Source organism: Orycteropus afer, unplaced genomic scaffold (genome assembly GCF_000298275.1).
Source record: "Orycteropus afer afer isolate SDZICR_OR568_19922 unplaced genomic scaffold, OryAfe1.0 scaffold00270, whole genome shotgun sequence".
Taxonomy (NCBI): domain Eukaryota; kingdom Metazoa; phylum Chordata; class Mammalia; order Tubulidentata; family Orycteropodidae; genus Orycteropus; species Orycteropus afer.
The window spans coordinates 2,556,264-2,564,961 of NW_006921857.1; the positions used below are offsets into that span (position 1 = coordinate 2,556,264).

The 8,698-nt window shown below is 39.2% G+C and overlaps 1 pseudogene; it reads right to left on the reverse strand.

Moving 5' to 3' along the window:
* Positions 1 to 3,467: 3,467 nt before the first annotated feature.
* LOC103205116 lies at positions 3,468 to 8,430 on the reverse strand (annotated as a pseudogene).
* Positions 8,431 to 8,698: the final 268 nt, after the last annotated feature.

The following is an 8,698-nucleotide window of genomic DNA, read 5'->3' on the forward strand; positions in this document are numbered from 1 at the left end:
AGTGTTTTGCAGATTCTATGTTATTCTTTAAGGTTGCATGGCATTTGATTGTGTGTATGTACCATTGTTTGGTTATCCATTCTTCAGTTGATGGGCACCTTGGTTGTTTCCATCTTTTTGCTATTGTAAATAGTGCTGTGATGAACATGGGTGTGTATGTATCTGTTCTTGTCCTGGCTCTCACTTCTTTAGGATATATACTTAGTGATAGAATAGCTGGGTCAAATAGTATTTCTAATTCCAACTTTTTAAGGAATCACCATACTGCTTTCCATGGTGGTTGTATCGTTTGACAGTCCCACTGGCAGTGTATGAGAATCCCAGTCTTTCCACATCTTCGCCAGCATTTGTTATTTTCTGTCTTGTTGAATTTTGCTACTAGTGCTGGGACAAGATGGTATCTCATTGTTGTTTGGATTTGCATCTCTCTAATGGCTAATGATGGTGAACATTTCTTTATGTTTGTTGACCACCTGAGTATCTTCTTTGGTGAAGTGCAAGTTGACACAAAGTTTTTGGGGACACAATTCAATGCATGACAGAGGGTATTTGAGAACTCCTTATATGTATTATTGTCTCAAAATTTCTGTGTATCTACAACTACTGTTTGAAAAACAAAGTCTACTAAAATGTATGTGACCAAAACATGTATTCACACTAATTAAAGAAATTCTGTTTAATAATAAATAAGAACCCAATAAAATATGGACAAATGAATACATGTTTCACAACGCATGTATTGCTTTATGAATATCCAGTAAGCACATGTAATATTCAGTATCACTAGTTATCAGGGTAATGCAAAGAAAGTAAAAGTGCAATTAAGTATCACTCTGAAAAATAAAACCCAAATCCATTGCCATCAATGATTCAAAATCATAGTGACCACCATAGTGTTTCAAAGCTGTAAATTCTTAGGAAGCAGACTGCTTCATCTTTCTTCCATGGGGCAACTGGTAGGTTCAAACCACTGACATTTTGGGTAGCAGGCTAAAACCTTATCATAGTGCCACCACAGCTCCTTAAATACCCCTATAGTCCCATGTATTACTTTCCTAGGGCTACCAAAAGAAAGTACCACAAACTAAGAGGCTTAAAATGACAGATATGTATTGTCTTAAAGTCTGGATGCTAGAAGTTTGAATTCAGGGTATCAGGAAGGCCATGTTCTCTCCAAAGGCTCTTCCAGCTTCTGGCAGCCCCTGGTGTGCCTTGTCTTGAAGCATATTTCAATCTCTACCTCTGTCATCACGTGATCATATTTCCTTTGGGTTTGCCTTCGGTCTTTCATAACGACACTATTTATAAAATTAGGACTCATCTTACTCCAGTATGACCTCAGGCTAACCTAATTGATAACATCTTCAAAGACTTTATGACTTTATTTCTGAACAAAGTCAGTCATAGGCACTAGAGGTTAGGGCTCCAATAAATCTTTTTTTTTTTTTTTTTGGTGTGTGGGAGAGCACAATTCAATTCATAACAACCCCTCAAGATGACTAAAAAAACTGAAAAGGTCAAACGTTGGTCAGGCGGTGGAACTCCCATACGCTGTTAGTTAAAAAAAATTCACTGCCGTTGAATCAGATCCGACTCACAGCAACCCCTCCTTGGGTTTCTGAGGCAGTATCACTATGGAAGTAGATTGCCCAACCTTCCTTCTGAGGAGTGGCTGGTGGGTTTGATCCGTCAGCCTTCTGGTTAGCAGTCAAATGCCTTAGGCACTATGCTATTAGAACTCTTGTACATTGTTAGTAGGATTCCAAAATGGTCCAGCCACTCTGGAAAAAAATGTTTGTCACTTTCTTATAAAACAAAAAAAATTCCAATTTTAGGTATTTACTCTAGAAAGATAAAATATGTTTCTACAAAAAGATTTAGTATCACACTGTCTCGATTACTGGAGCTTTGTAGTAAATTTTGAAATTGAACATAGGAGTCCTCCAATTTGTTCCATCATAAGCTTAGTTTGGCTATTCTGGGTGACTTACATCTCTATGTGAATTTTAGGATTAGCATGGTAGTGTATACAAAACAGGCAACTGAGATATTTATAGAGATTGCATTGAATCTAGAGATCAGTTTTGGGGAATATTTACATTTGAAGAATGTTGAATCTTTCAGTCCATAAACATGGGATGTTTTCCCATTCATTTAAATTTTCTTCAATTAATTTCAACAATGTTTTGTAGTTTTTAGCATACACTGATTTTTAGCTTTCAGGTTTTAGTATGCACTTTTGTTAAGTCTGTTTCTGTGCCTAGTAATTATTTTTGATACTATTATAAATGAAATTATTTTCTTTAATTCTCTAATATTCATTGCTAATATATAGAAATAAAATTGATATTTATATATTAATCTTATAATTTGTTGAGCTTGGCTTTTGTCATTTTGACAGATAGAAAATCCTTCCATTTATTCCCGAAAGCTTCTGGTCAGGAGGAAAACCCTGGGTGGTATAAATGGTAAAGACCCTCAGCCTCTAACCAAGAGGTTGGAAGTTTGAGTGTACTTAGAGATGCCTTGGAATAAAGGCTTGGTGATATACCTCTGAAAAATCAGCCATTGAAAACCCAGTGGAGCAACCTTACTCTGACACAGTTCTATTCTACCATGAGTCAGAATCAGCACAGCTGCACTTTTTCTTTTTTTTTTTTCCCTGATCAGAAGAGGTGGTGCCCTGCTCAAATGAGAATCCATGATGAAGAGATCCTGAGCATGGTCTGAAAGGTACTGGTCAAATCCTAGAGAGTTAATTTGTTCTGCATAATAAAAAACTGGGAATCTTGTAATTGTCAGCTGTCAGTGTTGAAAACTGGGATTGAGGAGCCTCTTGACATGGAAGAGGAGTGGTAGATGACAAGGGTACACTTAAAAGAGTAAACCTAGACCTACTGTACTCACGGATGTAAGTGAATATTCAGGAGAAGGAGAGTTAAGAGAAATTCCTGGGGTTGGGGATGGAAAGGGAATTGTCAGATGTCTTCTATTACATTTCTATTTTATGCTGTGTACAAACCTCCTTTGGTTATAACATACATACTTTGTGTACATTCTACGTGGTAAAATGAAGACAAAACGTTTGTTCCTTGATTGGAACAATTTGAATATAGAAGAATATTAATCTGGCATGGCATGGAAAAGAAATCCTATCATTCATTAATCTCACAGTATTTAAGAGAAGAGTCACCATTACATTACACAATTTACTGATTTCAAAGAGGTAAAATAAAAAATATATTAATCTTTTCTGGACTACAAAGGCAACATGTTAACAGAAGAGTAAGGAAAACACAGAGAAGAAATTGCTCTAGGAAGTATTTTTCATAGATTATAATGTATTAATATAATTTTTCTAAGGAAAAAAACAAAAAAAACAAACCCACTGCTATAGAGTAGATTCAGACTCATAGCGACCCCCACTGGGTTTCTGAGGTGGTAAGTCTTTTTTTTTTTTTTGCATGTCAAAAAGAAACTTTATTCCTTTTATTAACAACCTTCTCGCCTGCTGCCTTTGGCACAGATATTTTCTGGGCTGGGCTTTCTGACACTTCTGAGCTTTTGCAGGCCCAGCCTTCTGGCCTGCAGCCTTCTCCTTCTGGCCTGCGGCCTTCTTGCCTGCAGTGGTCACCTTCTTCACTGGAACTTTTGTAGCAGCTGCGGCAGCCCCCTTTGCAGCAGTCCTTTTTTTGAGAGAAGCTTTAAGGTGAGGTGCCCTTTGAAGTCTCTTAACTTCATACTTTATTAGTCTGTTCCTCATTTTCTTTGCCTTCATGACTTTATAACAATCAAAATCTGTCATCTTGGCTTTCTTTTCTCTGGCTTCAGTCTTCTTGGCCCATCTTGTGGCTGCCCGTTTTGTATTGATATCTGCCTTCTGCCAGGCTTGTCAGACATACTTTTGATGGGCACTGTGTGGGAACTCGAGGATGAAGTCAGTGAGTTGCATGCATTTGAAAGGCATGGCCTGCCTCCTTACTGCGTGCAAAGTCCATCAGCCAAAGCCTTGTTCTGATCAATGACATCTACAGTTGCTACCAGTTTTCCAGCATGAGGCCCAAAGGAGATGTAGAAAGGCCAACCTCCACTAAATGCCTGAACACCGACCATCTTGTTGGCGTTGGGCAGAATGAAGGAGGCCTGCCCAAAGATGCACATGTGTGGCCAAGGCAGTAAATCTTTACGGAAGTAGATGGCCCCATCTTCCTTCTGATAATTTATCTTGGAAGTAAGAATTGTTATTATCATCAATCCCATTTCACAAGAAACTAATATTCAGAGATATCAAAATGTTATCTAACAGGTAGTGCAGCGTAAGTGGTAACACAGTGTCTGATTTCCAAGCCTTTCCAATTTGCACTATACTGCACTACTTTTCAGGAGCTCTGGTAGCATAGTAGCACTACTTTTCAGGATAGCTGTAGTTTCCAACTCCAGGGGTGCTATTCACATAGAATACAACATAAGTAGTACCTGCTAGAGTTGGGCAATATGGTGACCCTGAAGTGACCTGTGAAGGGCACTTACCCTTTCTGAATCTTAGTTTCTACAGATGAACAACAGAAATTCTAATATTGACTGTTGAGTAATGCACAGGCCTTTTTAATTAATGAACCAGTGGAGATAATGTGAAAGGATTTTGTAAATAATTATAAAGGCCGATAGAGGTAAAGAATGGCTGTGAAGAGGCAGAATTCATGTCGATTTCTTAACCTGACTTCAATTCATCACTACAAACTATTTATCGTTATACTAGGGGCATACTGGTGTCACTGCTTACAGAGTGTTAGTTAATAGAATGCTGGCTGACAGAGTGTTTGCCCTCAGGTATTTCTGTGAAATGGAGGCCTCCACGAGTGCAAAGTCTCCCAGCTACTTCCAGATTCTATATTTAAATGTGGATGTTTGGAAGACAGCTGGAGAGGCTGTGCTTGACTGGGAGTCTGGCAAGCTGCTTAGTATCTTTCTGAAGAGGAAATGAAAAGTTCCTGTAGTATGTGCTGTCAGGGGTCTGCAGAAAATGGGAAAGATTGCCCTATTTGTTATATTTATTGGAGATATTATTATTTGTTTTATGCTGTGTGGAAGGAGGGATAGAGCTATAATCTATTGATCATTTAGTTTTATGAAGTTCTCAAATGGGTGATCTGGTATTTTTCTGACAGAGAGGCTATGGTTCCTGAACACCAGTAATAAGGTTGTCATGTCATTTTCTTCTCGTTGGTCTTTTTATTGCTTTTTATTTCTTTTCTAATATTACTTCTCCCGACCCTCACCTCCCCCATGCAGATGTCTTCTCTCTCTCTCTCTCTCTTTCTCTCTCTCTCCTTAGGGCCATGTTCAGCACCAGCTTGATTCATTCCTTAGAAACCATTCCATGCTTTTAAGAGATTACTCATCTTCCTCTTTTCATATTTCATCCTGTGAAGCATTCTGCCCACTACAATCACTATTGTAAAGTAGTCATAGGAAACACTGAAATTTAACTTGGGAAGAAATAGGTCAGGAAAGCAGGGACCAAATGTTCATTTTGTAGCCACAGAGTGAGCAGATGGATACCAGAATGAGGTGGCTCTCTTTGTGGGAGTAGGTTTTCTGTAAATTCTCTCAGGATCTCCTGGGGTTTGTGCTCCTTCAAGATCCTTAAGTGTTTCGAACAGATGAATGTTGAAGATGCTGTCTTCCTAATTTAAAAAAAAAAAAAAATTAAAACCATTTTTATCATACTACTGACTGCTGTGTTATCACACGGAGAATAAATATAATAAAATACATCCTTCCTCTCTATTGTCCATATAGGAATGGACTAAGAGACACTAAACCTCCTTGGGAAACACTGTTAAACAGCTTGGCTCTCAATTGGTAACAAATAAGGGATATAGACTTCAGGTAGTCACCAGTGGCTACAACATGGATGAAACTCCATTCTACCCACATGCCAAGCTGTCCATCAATCAGGTGAGGTGGTTCCAAACCATTAATAGGCTGAATGAAAGTACCATGGACTGCTAAAAGAACTAACAGATCTGTCCTGGAGGAAGTGCAGCCAGAATGCTCCTTGGAAGCAAGAATGGCCAGACTTCGTCTCACCTATTTTGGTCATGTTGTAAGACGGGACCATTCCCTGGAGAAGGATGTCATGCTTGGTAGGGTGAAGGGTCGATGAAAGAGGGGGAGGCCTTCAACGAAATGGATTGATACCGTGGCTGCAATGATGAGCTCAAGTATAGCAGGGATTGTGGGGCTGGCACAGGATCGGGCAGTGTTTCGTTCTGCTGTTCATGGGGTCGCTATGAGTCAGAAACGACTTGACGGCACTTAACAACAACAACAATAGGCTGAATATGACTTTGTTCCAGAGGAGTAAGAGTTAATAAAGAGAAGCTGTTAAAAAAACAAAACAAAAAAAAAGTGAGTGTACCTTTAAGCCACAAATTGGAAAGTGTGTGAAGATGGCAAAAAGATTAGCAATGGCAGCTGAAGAGTTAAGTGCTGAAAGACTGTGGGAAGCTGGTGTTATGGCTGGGGAACAACTGCCTAATGTCTTTCAACCAGCCTGTTTAGCAAAGCTTCATTATGAATGTAATTGTGTGCTTGCACAGGCATACCACACGGAGGGAATGCTCACAGTAAAGGTATGATTGTATTGCCCGCTGCCATGCCAATTACTGGATATTAATGGCAGGATGACATGCATATGCCGGAGCTGGGAAGCAGAAGGTTAATAGATGAACAGCACCAGAAGAGCCCATTTATCAGTTTCTATTTATCTCTCCTTGGGAGGTGGCAGGTTTACAGTAAATACCTTCTGTCCTCCTAATTTCCTAATGATGGGGATAATGATGGAGAATGGTGAAGTCATTAACTGGGACAGGCTCTGTGCATCACTCTGTCAACCACATCTCCCCAAGACCTGCAATGAGAAGTGATGGGCCCCAGCTGTTCACCAGATTCGGAGCCCCTCCTCCTGTCCCTTCTACCCCAAACTGCAGGCTTGGGAAATGGTTCCCCAAATGAAGAAGACGGAGCCCTGGGGTAGGTGGAGAGGCATGAGAGAATGAGAGCAAGGCCCTTCAGACAGGAGTACAGCTTTTCCCCTTACTCTCCCTTTGCACAAAACCTGGAGGAAGTGATGTTGACACATGATGGAATGTTTCTCCAGGGAGGCCAAAGCTACCATGAAATACTTGTAGAATTGGATGATGAATCAGTAATTGAAGTGAGTGTGCTAGGGATGGCGGAAGGACAGATTTTACCAAGTATCCCTCTTTTCAAAATATATTCTCTCATTTCCTTACCTTTAAGTGGACTGGAGATACTGGAGGAAAATTCCTTCTCCAGGGGTGAAGGTTTTTGCTTTTAAGATCCAGTAGGTAGACAAAAAGAAATTAGACTGGTTTGGACATGCTTCTTTTCCTCCCTAATATTGATCATAGTGTGTCTGTGCTAATGAATTATTGTATATAGAATCTTTCACCTAGTTATTAGTTATTACCTATTTATTACCTGTCATTTCACCTAGTTATTACCCTCCCACCTTGCATTTTGTATTAGAATTTTGTATTGGAATCTTAACTTGTGGATGAAATCCTTTTTGGAAGTAAGAGTTTCTTTGTTATGTTAATGAGGCCATAACAATGTAGGGTGTGTCTTAAACCTAATCACTTCTGAGTTATAAAAAGAGCAGATTAGACACAGAGGCAAGCACAAATAGGGAACCTAGATGGTATCTGATGACCAGGGAGGCAGATGAATCTACAAGCCCAGGAAGTCCAAAGGATTGAGCTGGCTGCTAGAAGTTGAAAAAGACAAAGAAGGACCTCCTCCTAGAATTAGGCCCTCTGACTTCTAGCTTCCTGAACTGTGAGAAAATAAATTTCTGTTCTTTAAAGCCACCCAGGTGTGGGGGGTGTGGACCACACTGAGTGATGCTGTCAGAAGGAGTGACATCAAAAAGACTGTGTATAAAATTTTTGTGCAATGTTTCAGCAGGAGTTTGTTAATTTTTATAAAAATATCACTGTAATTATAACAATTAAAATACTTTGTGTAAGCCCAGCTTACATATATCAGTATACCCACAAGGCTAAAACTCTATGCTAATTCACTTTTTGAACTTTTTAATATGTGCCGTCAGAGCTGTCATTATTACTAAATTACAAAGATGCTTCAAATCACGTGTTTTTGTTTTCACATGTTACAAGCACATGCTGTTGTTTTCCTTGCTGCCAGTGTTTTTACAGTCACTGATTTTATGAAATTTTCTGGTGTTTTACTTTCAATATTGTAGTAATTAGAATTTGTGAGCCTACATCAATAATTTTTTGAGAAGGCAGTAGTAATAAAAGGAAAAGTATTTTGCTAGTGAATAATGGAGAAACAGTTAAGCCAACAGTAGCAAAACCTGAAAGCATATTCTTACGTCATGTGGGAATCTCAAGGTGAGATGTATAATTGAGTCTGAGGGATAGACTGAGAAAAATGGCATGGATGCTGCTATCACTATCTCTTTTTCTCTTGCAAGTTTTCCTGCTCTATCTCCATTTAATTTTTTCTCTTTTTATGAATCTACTTTCTGTTCTCCTTAGAACACAGAATGGAAAACAGGGCTGCTCACAGGGTCCACACTTGTATATTTCAGGTCCAGAGCTGGGAGACAGACCAAATTCACTGATCTCCATTTGTCTTTCAGTCT